Source organism: Salmo salar, chromosome 06 (assembly GCF_965601325.2).
Source record: "Salmo salar chromosome 06, fSalSal1, whole genome shotgun sequence".
NCBI lineage: Eukaryota > Metazoa > Chordata > Actinopteri > Salmoniformes > Salmonidae > Salmo > Salmo salar.
In genome coordinates this window covers 68838012-68853210 of record NC_138296.1, presented here as the reverse complement: position 1 = coordinate 68853210, position 15199 = coordinate 68838012, and the positions used below count along the sequence as shown (strand labels likewise).

At 40.4% G+C, this 15199-nt stretch overlaps 1 protein-coding gene across 4 annotated transcripts in view; it reads left to right on the top strand.

The window, feature by feature from the left end:
• Window positions 1-2783: 2783 nt before the first annotated feature.
• LOC106607849 (dnaJ homolog subfamily C member 5) overlaps window positions 2784-15199 on the top strand; it is a 32294-nt gene continuing 19878 nt past the window's right edge. For 2 of the 4 annotated variants that reach the window (XM_014205275.3, XM_014205276.3), the window contains exon 1: window positions 2784-3180. The gene's annotated coding sequence lies outside the window, so the exon portion shown is untranslated. The remainder of the gene's footprint in view (window positions 3181-15199) is intronic. The other 2 variants (XM_014205277.3, XM_045720883.2) reach the window with 2 other exon arrangements.

The window sequence follows — 15199 nt, the reverse complement described above, 5'->3', positions numbered from 1 at the left end:
GCAACAAACTATTTTCTATTGGATAAATTCAGATAGGTTTCAGGTAGCGGTTAAGAGCGTTGGGCCAGTAACTGAGAGGTCGCTGGTTCGAATCCCCCGAGCTGAGTAGGTGAAAAACCTATTGATGTGCACCTGAGCAAGGCACTCTCTGGATGAGAGCATCTGCTGAATGTCTAAAATGAAAATGTAGGTTCCTAGAGTTTCAGACAAAATATTTTGCAAGTGAATGAATACACCACCGTTGTCTTCAAACACTAGGTGGCAATGCAAGCAAGGAGCTGGGCAGAGCCAAGTACGAGCTAACGTGATCCTATTGGCGTGTTCTAGCATGTATTTGCATATTTCTGTTAGATACAAACCCTTTGACCCAAGAAGGCCTGTGGTGTTGTTGGTATCCTAAATGAAATGTATAAAATATACAGACCACAAATTACAATTGGCTATACTTAAACTCTTTAACATCATACTCAGCTTTGGCATCTTCCAATATTTGGAGCCAAGGACTGATAAACCCAATCCACAAAAGTGAAGACTAATTTTACCCCAATGACTACTGTGGGATATGTGTCAAAAGCAAACTTGGGGAAATCCTCTGCATTAACAGCACACTCGTGCATTTCCACAGGGAACACAATGTACTGAGCAAATGTTAAATTGGCTTTTTACCAATTACCGTACAACAGACCATGTATTCATCCTTCACACCCTAATTGACAAACAAACCAAAACTAGGGCAAAGTCTAAAACATACAACATTATGAAATCCCTGTACACAAACAAGTATGCGGTTAAAATTGGCAAGATCCACAGGGATATGGGGTGAGACAGATGCAGCTTGAGCTCCACCCTCTTCAACGAATTGGCGACGGCACTAGAACAGTCTGCAGAACTAGAATTAGGATTTGGCAAAAACAAATACTTGAATCTGTTATAGAACCCATTGCCCTTTTATTGTTGTGAGGGACAAAATGGGACAAACACCCAATTGAGACTGCATGCAGAATTCTGCAAAAACATCCTGTGTGTACAACACCAAATAATGCATGCAGAGCAGAATTAGGATGATACCCGCTAATTATCAAAATCCAGAAAAGAGCCGTTAAATTCTACAACCACCTAAAAGAAAGCGATTCCCAAACCTTCCATAACAAAGCCATAAATTACAGAGCGGTTAACCTAGAGAAGAGTCCCCTAAGCAAGCGAGTCCTGGGGATCTGTTCACAATCACAGACAGAGCCCCAGGACAGAAACACAACTAGACCCAACCAAATCATGAGAAAACAAAAAGATAATTACTTGACACATTGCTCTGTTTTTTTTGTTAATTCTTTCCAAACTGGAAAGCTATATGGCCCTAAACAGAGAGTACACAGTGGCAGAATACCTGACCACTGTGACTGACCCAAACTTAAGGAAAGCTTTGACTATGTACAGACTCTGTGAGCATAGCCTTGCAATAGAGAGTCCGCTGTAGGCAGACCTGGCTCTCAAGAGAATACAGGCTATGTGCACACTGCCCACACATTAAAGTGGAAACTGAGCTGCACTTCCTAACCTTCTGCAAATTGTATGACCATATTAGAGACACATATTTCCCTCAGATTACACAGACCCACAAAGAATTTGAAAACAAATCCAATTTTGATTAACTCCCATATCTATTAGGTTAAATACCACAGTGTGTCATCACAGCAGCAATATTTGTGATCTGTTGCCACAAGAAAAGGGCAACCAGTGAAGAACAAACACCAATGTAAATACAACCCATATTTCTTTCTTTATTTGAACATTGTTACAACACTGTCCATAGCCATAATGACATTTTAAATGCCTCCATTCCTTTGGAATGTTTGAGTATAATGTTTACTGTTAATTTCGGATTGTTTTTCACTTTTATTTTATCTATTTCACTCGCTTTAACTGTGTAAACATGTTTCCTATGCCAATAAATACCTTTGAATTGAATTGATGCCTATTCTAAAGTGGCTTGTGTGCAATAACTCAATTTTCCCTTGCAATATTTTGAAACATCTCAAACAGTAAAGTCTACAAAATTGTCCACTCTGTTCGTAAAATATTCTAGTTTTGGGAAAAGAACTGTATTGACAGAATGTTTAATCGATGAGTATTTGCAGAATGTCAACCAAAATCTATCTCGCTCCATCTTATTCTACTCCCAGCCACTGGGCTTCCTTCCATCACCATATTTGGTGGTGAGTAGAAACGTCAACCGGATGCTTCAGATTTATATATCCGGTAAACATCTAGCTCATTGTTCTATGACTAGCAAATCTTTTTTTATAACTAAACCAAGATAGACAACAGCCCGTCGTTTCAAATGGGAACAAACAAGCCAAAGTGGACAGAACAAGCAAGGAGGTGGACAGAGCCAAGCACGAGCTAGCGAGATCCTATTGGCGCGTTCTAGCATTCATTTGCATATTTCTGTTGGGGAACGCCTACTCTTAAGTGCGCGTGTCTAATAACTAAATTCGCCTTTGCACTCCTAAACAACGCACTTTTAAAAAACTTTGGCAAAAGGTAAAGTCTACAAAACTTTATCCACTCTGTTCGGAACAGATTGTTGTTTTGGGAACAGAAAACTGTATTGTGATCAAACGTTCTATCGATGAGGAAATTAGCATAATGTCTGCCAATATTCATCTCGTTCAAACTGGGCTTCTTCTCACTGCCATATTTGGTAGTGAGTGGAAACGCCAACCGGATGCTTCACATTTATACAACCGGTGAAATATCTGTCTTATTGTTCTATCTGTGACTGTAGTGTGGTAGTGGTGGTCCAATATAAAACCATTCCAGAAACCTGACTTAATTAATCATAGTTGGTTGTACCAATTTTATAGTTTTCATAGGAGACAGATTTACAGTAGTTAGAAAAACCAAGATGCATTTTCTTTGAATTTAAACATTAATTTCACAAGAATCAAATAATTTGTGTAACGACATGACGACGCTGTCCCCTGCGTCTGAGAAGAGGGAATCAACCAATCAGACCTCACTTGTCTGTATAGCTAACAGTACTGAAACGATAGTCTATAGCTGCTAGCATTTTTAGGAGGGGCATTTTTAGGACATTCTGAGCCATTATCTGACATTCTTGAAATACAAAGTGGATGCCTCTATGATCCAGCTACAGCGAAATATATCTCTTCGAACAAGGTAAGATACGCCGTAAAGTCACCCTGACCTGAGCCACGGGAAATGATTTCGAGCTACGCTAGCCGGTTTTGGCTAAGTATAAAACTAGCCACTAGCTAGCAAGTGTGTGTCGCGAGCGGTCTCTTCAAAGATGGTTTCCTACTAACGTTACTATGGTCTCGTTTTAGTCTCTGGGTGGTAGTTTAGTGAGTGACACTCCATACTCCACACCAAAAAGACCATGGACATAGTGGAAATCCAAGCAACATATTCTGGCATGGGGTTGAACAGTGTTGGGTTGGTTAAATATAATTTTATTTTAACGTTTGAACGTTCGCTAGCTAATTGTGACATCCAGTAGTTATCATCGTAGCGAGCGAGCTAGTTAACGTTAGCTGCTAAATTACAGCGAAACAGCCCGTCGGCTTTTGCAGTTGAAACACATTTAGAAGTATCGGTTGATGTCCATCCACCTGTTTCGCATTACTAACCAACACAATAGACCACGTCAAGCATGAATCTGATCATATTAGTTACCTAACTAATAGCTAATCGCTCCCCAAACGTTATCGACAACATTGATTGACAGAAAGCCTACTAACGTTATCCATGTGCGAAGAAAATCGAAATGTCGTTACTAGTTAATTAGCTAGCTAGATAACGTTAGATAGTTTACTACATCTGCAGTACTAACGTTAGATCATTCAATAACAATACATGGGGAAAAGACAGGATGTAAAAATTGTTTGTAATTCTCCATGTGGAGATTAGCAGGGGATTATTGTTGTGCAAGGACACCGCAGTGGTTACACGTTTTCGCTGAGTCTATATCCACTAAATCAGATTTCACAGTCAAATTCCACATCCACAAAATCTAAATTGGCTATAAACATTTTCTTGTTGGTCTTAATTTATATGGGCAATCCTTAGGTGCTACATCCATTTTTGGACATATCATATTTTTTTTTAAAGGAAATTATACGTTATATTATTCAGGAATCAATGGGTACATATGTCATACATGTATACGTCCAAAAATAGATGTAGCAACTAAGGATTGCCCATATAAATTAAGAGTGCTAGTGTGTATGTGTGTGTTACAGATAGCTAGATATATTTAGCTATCTCAGCAAAAAAGAAAATGTCCCTTTTTCAGGACCCTGTCTTTCAAAGGTAATTCATAAACATTCAAATAACTTCACAGCTCTTCATTGCAAAGGCTTTAAACACTGTTTCCCATGCTTGTTCAATGAACCATAAACAATTAATGAACATGCACCTGTGGAACGGTCGTTAAGAGACAAACAGCTTACATACGGTAGGCAATTAAGGTCACAGTTATGAGAACGTAGGACACTAAAGAGGCCTTTCTACTGACTCAGAAAAACACTTAAAGATGCCCAGGGTCCCTGCTCATCTGTGTGAATGTGCCTTAGGCATGCTGCAAGGAGGCATGTGGACTGCAGATGTGACCAGGGCAATAAATTGCAATGTCTGTACTGTGAGACGCCTAAGACAGTGCTACAGGGAGACAGGACGGACAGCTGATCGTCCTCGCAGTTGCAGACCACGTGTAACAACACCTGCACAGGATCGGTACATCCGAACATCACACCTGTGGGACAAGTACAGGATGGCAACATCAACTGCCCGAGTTACACCAGGAACGCACAATCCCTCCATCAGTGCTCAGACTGTCCGCAATAGGCTGAGAGTGGCCTGTTGTAAGGCCTACAAGCCCACTGTCTCTTGACCAGACAGGACTGGCAAACAGTGCTCTTCACTGACGAGTTGCGGTTTTGTCTCACCAGGAGTGATGGTCGGATTCGCGTTTATCGTCAAAGGAATGAGCGTTACACTGAGGCCTGTACTCTGGAGTGGGATCGATTCGGAGGTGGAGGATCCGTCATGGTCTGGGGCGGTGTGTCACAGCATCATCGGACTGAGCTTGTTGTCACTGCAGGCAATCTCAACGCTGTGCGTTACAGGGAAGGCATCCTCCTCCCTCATGTGGTACCCTTCCTGCAGGCTTATCCTGACGTGACCCTCCAGCATGGCAATGCCATCAGCCATACTACTCGTTCTGTGTGTGATTTTCTGCAAGACAGGAATGTCACAAGTTAATTGACATGAGAAAATAGCAACTCTACAGACCGCAATGACTACAATGAATAGCTAAATTACTTCGGGGAACTAAAGGCGTCTGAATGCTTCCCAGCCCATACAGTTTGGTAGAGTTTGTGCATATATTGACATTTTGTGACGTTGTCATTTGTTTTGGACTTCGATGAGGGTTTTCTCGGCTGTTCGGTCACACGTTATTCTTTTTCTGGAGGCAAGCCGAAGTTCAGAGACGAAGTCTACGCCTCTTGGTCTGTAATTGGTCAACGGTAGGGATTCTTCAATAAATGATTTGTCATTCAACTAGAGACAACTCGTTTTCATGAACGTTTTTTCATTGAAAAATACTGCACCAAATATCTTAGATGTAAAATTGCGCGACTAAGATCTCTTCGGCAAAAACGTCAGAATGAATGACCGATTTTTCTTTTTCTTTTAATTCTATTTTGAGGAAGTGTATACTGGCTATGGCGTCTCTAAATGGACAAACGGTACTGTTTCCGCTATGTTCTCGTTAGAAAAGTAAAGGTCTTGAAGTGAGTATGCGAGCACACTCGTTCGGCTAGCCGAGTTCGGCTAGGTGCCAGCCGAACTGAATGCATGGGTCCGCAGAGCTTCTCATCCTTTCCACTCTATGCTTTTTACTAATTGCAAGACATAATTAAGATAGATTGCATGGATTCCTCTTATCTGTAGCTAGTAATGTTACAGCTATGGGTTTTTGTCGTGTGAGCTAGCTTTTGCATAATGCTGCTGATGATCACACCCTTACAGGCAGCCCTCACTGCCATGTGTTTCCTAGCAACGTGTAGCTGCTGTGTTTCCTCAATCTTCTGTCACAGTAAATATAGCTTAAACTGTTTTCTTTTATTGCCCTTTTGTCAGCAGATGTATCTATTAGTGAAACAAATTTGGGTCTGTAGTAACATATGGTAGTGACAATGATATTTTTCAATGCATTTGGAAAGTATTCAGACCCCTTGACTTTTTCACATTTTGTTATGTTACAGCCTTATTCTAAATAGATTAAATTAAATAAAAATCCCCATCAATCTACACACAATACCCCATAATGACAAAGCGAAACAGGTAAAGAAATGAAATGCCTTATTTCCGTAAGTTTTCAGACCCTTTTGAGCTCAGATGCATCCTGTTTCCATTGATCAGCATTGAAGGTCGCCAAGAACACAGTGGCCTCCATCATTCTTAAATGGAAGAAGTTTGGAACCACCAACACTCTTCCTAGAGCTGGCCGCCCGGCCAAACTAAGCAATCTGGGGAGAAGGGCCATGGTCAGGAAGGTGACCAAGAACCCAATGGTCATTCTGACAGAGCTCTAGAGTTCCTCTGTGGAGATGGGCGAACCTTCCAGAAGGACAACCATCTCTGCAGATCTCCACCAATCAGGCCTTTATGGTAGAGTGGCCAGACAGAAGCCACTCCTCAGTAAAAGGCAAATGACAGCCGGCTTGGAGTTTTCCAAAAGGCACCTAAAGCACTCTCAGATCATGAAACAAGATTCTCTGGTCTGATGAAACCAATATTGACTCTTTGACCTGAATGCCAAATGTCACTTCTGGAGGAAACCTGGCACCATCCTTACGGTGAAGCATGGTGGTGGCAGCATCATGCTGTGGGGTTGTTTTTCAGCGGCAGGGACTGGGAGACTAGTCAGGATCAAAGGAAAGATGATTGGAGCAAAGTACAGAGATCCTTGATGAAAACCTGCTCAGGACCACAGAATGTAGCTTAAGAAACAAGGTTTATGGAATTAATAACTTGCTAGTAACAGATGACATTCATATTTTGAATAGATACAGTGGTAGCAATACAAGGTTATAACATTTACAGAAAAGACAGAGTGCCAGTTGTGGTGGTGTTGCTGTTTTATATTCAGAACCACATCCCTGTAAAGCTTAGAGGATCTCATGTTAAATACTGTTGAAGTAATATGGCTACAGGTTCACCTGCCTCACCTAAAGCCCATTCTTGTGGGAAGCTGCTATAGACCACCAAGTGCTAACATTCAGTATCTGGATAACGTGTGAAATGCTTGATATTGTATGTGATATTAACAGAGGTTTATTTTTCTGGTTGATTTAAATATTGACTGGCTTTCGTCAAGGAAAAGCTTCTAATTGTAACCAGTGCGTGTAACCAGTGCTTGCAACCTGGTTCAGGTTATCAATCAACCTACCAGGGTAGTTACAAACAGCTCAGGAATGAAATCATCAACATGTATTGATCACATCTTTACTAATGCTGAAGAAATTAGCTTGAAAGCAGTATCCAAATCCATCGGATGTAGGAAAACCAAAGTTCCAAAGGCTGGGCCTAATATAGTGTACAGTCGTGGGCAAAAGTGTGAAAATGAATGCGTGTCATTCTCAAAAGTCTGCTGCCTCAGTTTGTATGATGGCAATTTGCATATACTCCAGAATGTTATGAAGAGTGATCAGAAGAATTGCAAATAATTGCAAAGTCCCTCTTTGCCATGCAAATGAACTGAATTCCCCCCCCCCAAAAATGTCCACTGCATTTCAGCCCTGCCACAAAAGGACCAGATGACATCATGTCAGTGATGTTCTCGTTAACCTCTCTTGGGTAGGAGGCAGTATTTTTCACGTCCGGATAAAAAACGTACCCGATTTAAATCTGGTTATTACTCCTGCCCAGAAACTAGAATATGCATATAATGTTAGAATATGCACCCTAAAGTTTCTAAAACTGTTTGAATGGTGTCTGTGAGTATAACAGAACTCATATGGCAGGCCAAAACCTGAGATTCTATACAGGAAGTGCCCTCTCTGACCATTTCTTGGCCTTCTATAGACTCTTTATCGAAAACAGAGGATCTCTGCTGTAACGTGACATTTTCTAAGGCTCCCATAGGCTCTCAGAAGGCGCCAGAACGGGGAATGATGACTCTGCAGTCCCTGGCTGAAAAACAGTAGCGCATTTGGAAAGTGGTCGATCTGAGAACAATGACACGGGCGTGCACGTGAAGACACCATTTTCTTCTTTCAGTCTTTGAACAAAAACAACGTCTCCCGGTCGGAATATTATCGCTATTTTACGAGAAAAATCGCATAAAAATTGATTTTAACCTCTTGGGGCTAGGTGGGACGCTAGCGTGCCACCTGTGGTGCACTCCATCAACAGCAGGTGCATTTCAAGAGCGGCAAATTTGAATCCAAATAAATGTCAAAATTCAAATTTTTCAAAAATACAACTATGTTACACCATTTGAAAGATAAACATCTCCTTAATCTAACCACGTTTTACGATTTCAAAAAGGTTTTACGGCGAAAGCATAAATTTAGAGTATGTTAGGACAGTACATTTACAAGAGTTGTGTGTAATGTTTTGTCAAGTCAAAGACAGGGTCACCAAAACCATAAAACCAGCTAAAATGATACACTAACCTTTTACAATCTCCATCAGATGACACTCCTAGGACATTATGTTAGACAATGCATGCATTTTTAGTTCTATCAAGTTCATATTTATATACAAAAACAGCGTTTTACTATGGCATTGATGTTGAGGAAATCGTTTCCCTCCAATAACCGGCAGTCAAGTCAGCGTCACAAATTAAATAATTAAAATTAGAAAACATTGGTAAAATATTATATTGTCATTTAAAGAATTATAGATTTACATCTTTTGAACGCAATCAACTTGCCAGATTTAAAAATAACCTTACTGGGAAATCACACTTTGCAATAATCTGAGCACTGTGCCCAGAAAAATACGCGTTGCGATACAGACTAGACGTCATGTTGGGGAGATCTAAAATCGAAAATACTATGTAAATAATCCATTACCTTTGATTCTCTTCATCAGATGTCACTTCCAGGTATCACAGGTCCATAACGAATGTAGTTTTGTTCAAAAAAGCTCATCATTTATGTCCAAAAATCTCCGTCTCGTTAGCACATGATGTAAGCCAGCCGGACTTCTCGTCATGAACGAGGGGAAAAAATATATTTCCGTTCGTTCAAACATGTCAAACGTTGTATAGCATAAATCATTAGGGCCTTTTTTAACCAGAACATGAATAATATTCAAGGTGGACGAATGCATAGCCTTTTATAACGTATTGGAACGAGGGTACCCAACATGAAGTAGCGCGCCAGGTGTCTAATGGGACATCACCGTTCCATGGCTCTTGTTCGGTCAGATCTCCCTCCAGAAGACTCAAAACACTTTGTAAAGGCTGGTGACATCTAGTGGAAGCAATAGGAAGTGCCAAAATATTCCTAAACCCCTGTGTTTTTCAATGGGATAGGTTTAAAGTCAATACAACACATCAGGTATCCACTTCCTGTCAGAAAATGTCTCAGGGTTTTGCCTGCCAAATGAGTTCTGTTATACTCACAGACACCATTCAAACAGTTTTGGAAACTTTAGAGTGTTTTCTATCCATATATAATAAGTATATGCATATTCTAGTTACTGGGTAGGATTAGTAACCAGATTAAATCGGGTACATTTTTTTTATCCAGACGTGCAAATGCTGCCCCCTAGACCCAACAGGTTAAACAGCGTTTGACATGCTTCGAAGTACGGTAATGGAATATTTTGAGTTTTTTTGTCACGACATGCGTCCGCGCGTCACCGTTCGGATAGGGACCTGAACGCACGGACAAAACAGAGGATATTTGAACATAACTATGGATTATTTTGAACCAAAACAACATTTGTAGTTGAAGTAGAAGTCCTGGGAGTGCATTCTGACGAAGAACAGCAAAGGTAATCCAATTTTAGTGAACGCGAACTTGGTGGGTGTCAAATTAGCTAGCCCGTGATGGCGAGCTATCTACTCAGAATATTGCGAAATGTGCTTTTGCCGAAAAGCTATTTTAAAATCTGACACCGCGATTGCATAGAGGAGTTCTGTATCTATAATTCTTAAAATAATTTTTTTTTTGTCAACGTTTATCCTGAGTAATTTAGTAAATTCACCGTAATCGGTGTGTTTGCGGTGTGTTTGCTAGTTCTGAACGTCACATTCTAATGTAAAAAGCTGGTTTTTGATATAAATATGAACTTGATTGAACAAAACATGCATGTATTGTATAACATAATGTCCTAGGAGTGTCATCTGATGAAGATCATCAAAGGTTAGTGCTGCATTTAGCTGTGGTTTTGGTTTTTGTGACATTATATGATAGCTTGAAAAATGGGTGTGTGATTATTTCTGGCTGGGTACTCTCCTGACATAATCTAATGTTTTGCTTTCGTTGTAAAGCCTTTTTGAAATCGGACAATGTGGTTAGATTAACGAGAGTCTTGTCTTTAATGGTGTAAAATAGTCATATGTTTGAGAAATTGAAGTTATAGCATTTTTAAGGTTTTTGAATATCGCGCCACTCGATTCCACTGGCTGTTGACTAGGTGGGAAGATTTCGTCCCACATACCCGAGAGACGTTAACACAGGTGTGAGTGTTGACGAGGACAAGGCTGGAGATCACTCTGTCATGCTGATTGAGTTCAAATAACAGACTGGAAGCTTCAAAAGGAGGGTGGTGCTTGGAATCATTGTTCTTCCTCTGTCAACCATGGTTATCTGGAAGGAAACGCATGCCGTCATCATTGTTTTGCACAAAAAGGGCTTCACAGACAAGGATATTGCTGCCAGGAAGATTGCACCTAAATCAACCAATTATCAGATCATCAAGGACTTCAAGGAGAGCTGTTCAATTGTTGTGAAGAAGGCTTCAGGGCGCCCAAGAAAGTCCAGTAAGCGCCAGGACCGTCTCCTTAACCTGTTAGGGCTAGGGGGCAGTATTTGCACGGCTGGATTAAAAAAAATTTACCCGATTTAATCTGGTTACTAATCCTACCCAGTAACTAGAATATGCATATACTTATTATATATGGATAGAAAACACCCTAAAGTTTCTAAAACTGTTTGAATGGTGTCTGTGAGTATAACAGAACTCATTTGGCAGGCAAAACCCTGAGACATTTTCTGACAGGAAGTGGATACCTGATGTGTTGTATTACCTTTAAACCTATGCCATTGAAAAACACAGGGGCTGAGGAATATTTTGGCACTTCCTATTGCTTCCACTAGATGTCACCAGCCTTTACAAAGTGTTTTGAGTCTTCTGGAGGGAGATCTGACCGAACAAGAGCCATGGAACGATGATGGCCCATTAGACACCTGGCGCGCGAGTTCATGTTGGGTACCCTCGTTCCAATACGTTATAAAAGAGTATGCATTCGTCCACCTTGAATATTATTCATGTTCTGGTTAAAAAAGGCCATAATGATTTATGTTATACAACGTTTGACATGTTTGAACGAACGTAAATATATTTTTTCCCCTCGTTCATGAAGTGAAGTCCGGCGGGCTTAGATCATGTGCTAACAAGACGGAGATGTTTGGACATAAATGATGAGCTTTTTTGAACAAAACTACATTCGTTATGGACCTGTGATACCTGGAAGTGACATCTGATGAAGAGAATCAAAGGTAATGGATTATTTACATAGTATTTTCGATTTTAGATCTCCCCAACATGACGACTAGTCTGTATCGCAACGCGTATTTTTCTGGGCGCAGTGCTCAGATTATTGCAAAGTGTGATTTCCCAGTAAGGTTATTTTTAAATCTGGCAAGTTGATTGCGTTCAAGAGATGTAAATCTATAGTTCTTTAAATGACAATATAATATTTTACCAATGTTTTCTAATTTTAATTATTTAATTTGTGATGCTGACTTGACTGCCGGTTATTGGAGGGAAACGATTTCCTCAACATCAATGCCATAGTAAAACGCTGTTTTTGGATATAAATATGAACTTGATAGAACTAAAAATGCATGCATTGTCTAACATAATGTCCTAGGAGTGTCATCTGATGGAGATTGTAAAAGGTTAGTGCATCATTTTAGCTGGTTTTATGGTTTTGGTGACCCTGTCTTTGAATTGACAAAACATTACACACAACTCTTGTAAATGTACTGTCCTAACATACTCTAAATTTATGCTTTCGCCGTAAAACCTTTTTGAAATCGTAAAACGTGGTTAGATTAAGGAGATGTTTATCTTTCAAAGGGTGTAAAATAGTTGTATGTTTGAAAAATTAGAATTTTGACATTTATTTGGATTCAAATTTGCCGCTCTTGAAATGCACCTGCTGTTGATGGAGTGCACCACGGGGGGGACGCCTGCGTCCCACCTAGCCCATAGAGGTTAAGTTGATTCAGCTGCAGGATCGGGGCACCACCAGTACAGCACTTGCTCGGGAATGGCAGCAGGCAGGTGTGAGTGCATCTGCACGCACAGTGAGGCGAAGACTTTTGGAGGATGGCCTGGTGTCAAGAAGGGCAGCAAAGAAGCCACTTCTCTCCAGGAAAAACATCAGGGACAGACTGATATTCAGCAAAAGGTACAGGGATTGGACTACTGAGGACTGAGGTAAAGTCATTTTCTCTGATGAATCCCCTTTCTGATTGTTTGGGGCATCAGGAAAAAAGCTTGTCCGGAGAAGACAAGGTGAGGGCTACCATCAGTCCTGTGTCATGCTAACAGTAAAGTATCCTGAGACCATTCGTGTGAGGTTGCTTCTCAGCCAAGGGAGTGGGCTCACTCACAATTTTGCCTAAGAACACAGCCATGAATAAAGAATGGTACCAACGCATCCTCCAAGAGCAACTTCTCCCAACCATTCAGGAACAGTTTGGTGACGAACAATGCCTTTTCCAGCATGATGGAGCACCTTGCCATAAGGCAAAAGTGATAACCAAGTGGCTCGGGGAACAAAACATCGATATTTTGGGTCCATGGCCAGGAAACTCCCCAGACCTTAATCCCATTGAGAACTTGTGGTCAATCCTCAAGAGGCAGGTGGACAAACACAAACCCACAAATTCTGACAAACTCCAAGCATTGATTATGCAAGAATGGGCTGCCATCAGTCAGGATGTGGCCCAGAAGTTAATTGACAGCATGCCAGGGCGGATTGCAGAGGTCTTGAAAAAGAAGGGTCAACACTGTAAATATTGTCTGAGCACCAACTTCATGTAATTGTCAATAAAAGCCTTTGACACTCATAAAATGCTTGTAATTATACTTCAGTATTCCATAGTAACATCTGACAAATATCTAAAGACACTGAAGCAGCAAACTTAGTGGAAATTAATATTTGTGTCATTCTCAACTTTTGGCCACGACTGTATAAGAGGTCATACAAGAAGTTTTGTAGTGATTTCCTATGTTGACGTAATTAGGAGCAAACAGATAATGCACTTGACACATTTATAAAATTGCTTATCCCAGTTACTAGTAAGCATGCACCCATCAAGAAAATGACAAACTGTTAAATCCCTGTGGGTTGATGAGGAATTGAAAAGAGATGGATGAGGCAAAAGGTATGGCAAATAAGTCTGGCTGCACAATTGATTGGCAAATGTACTGCAAATCGAGACATCGTGTGACTAAATAATAAGAAACTACACTATTAAACAAAGGTAAATGATAGTAACAATCTTTGGAGCACCTCAATGACATTTTGGTAAAAAATGCAAACTCAGCTCCATCATTCATTGAATGATGGGTCATTCATCACAAAACCCACTGATATTGCCAACTACTTTTAATGATTTTTTTTTTTATTGGCAAGATCAGAAAACTTAGCCATGATATGCCAGCAATAAATACTGACAGTATACATCCAAGTATATCTGACCAAATTTATGAAAAAGACAAGCATTGTAATTTTGAATTCAGTAAAGTGAGTGTGGAAGAGGTGAAAAAATTGTCTATCAACAATGACAAGCCACCGGGGTCTGACAACTTTTATGGAAAATTACTGAGGATAATAGCGGACGATATTGCCACTCCTATTTGCCATATATTCAAGGCTACTAGAAAGTGTGTGCCCTCGGGCTTTCCTAAAAATAGTAAAGCCTCCTTTACCGGCTCAAATAGCCGACCAATCAGCCTGTTACCAACCCTTAGTAAAGTTTGGGATTTTTTTGTTGTTGACCAGATACAATGCTATTTTACAGTTAACAAATTGACAAGACTTTCAGCATGTTTATAGGGAAGAACATTCAACAAGCACAGCACTTACACAAATTACTGATGATTGGCTGAGAGAAATTGATGATGAAAAGGTTGGTGGGCCGTTAGACTTCAGTGCGGCTTTTCACATTATCGATCATGATCTGCTGCTGGAAAAATGTATGTGTTATGGCTTTACATCCCCTGCTATACTGTGGATAGAGTTACCTGTCTAACAGAACACAGAGGGTGTTATTTAATGGAAGCCTCCAACATAATCCAGGTAGAATCAGGAATTCCCCAGTGCAGCTGTCATGGGCCCTTACTTTCTTTTACATTTTTACTAACGACATGCCACTGGCTTTAAGTGAAGCCAGTGTGTCTGTATGCGGATGACTATACACGTCTGCTACTACAGCGATAGAAACACAGTGGCAAGGAATAAGTTACTCCTAAATATTTCAAATACAAAATACCATTGTATTTGGGACAAATCATTCACTAAATCCAAAACCTCAACTAAATATTTTAATAAATAATGTGGAAATGGATTAAATTGAGATGACTAAACTGCTTAGAGTAACCCTGGATTGTAAACTGTAATGGTCAAAACATATTGATACAACAGTAGCTCAGATGAGAAGTCTGTCCATAATAAAGAGCTGCTCTGCATTCTTAACAGCACCATCAACAAGGCAGGTCCTAATACCCAGCCTATAGACAGAAACTAAAACAGGAAACGCCCGTGCTCAGGTCTGTTCAATGCTGGTCCAACCAATCTGATTCCGTGCTTCAAGATTGCTTTGATCACGTGGACTGGGATATGTTCCGGATAGCATCGGACAACAACATTGATGTATACACTGATTTGGTGAGCGAGTTTATTAGCAAGTGCGTCAGT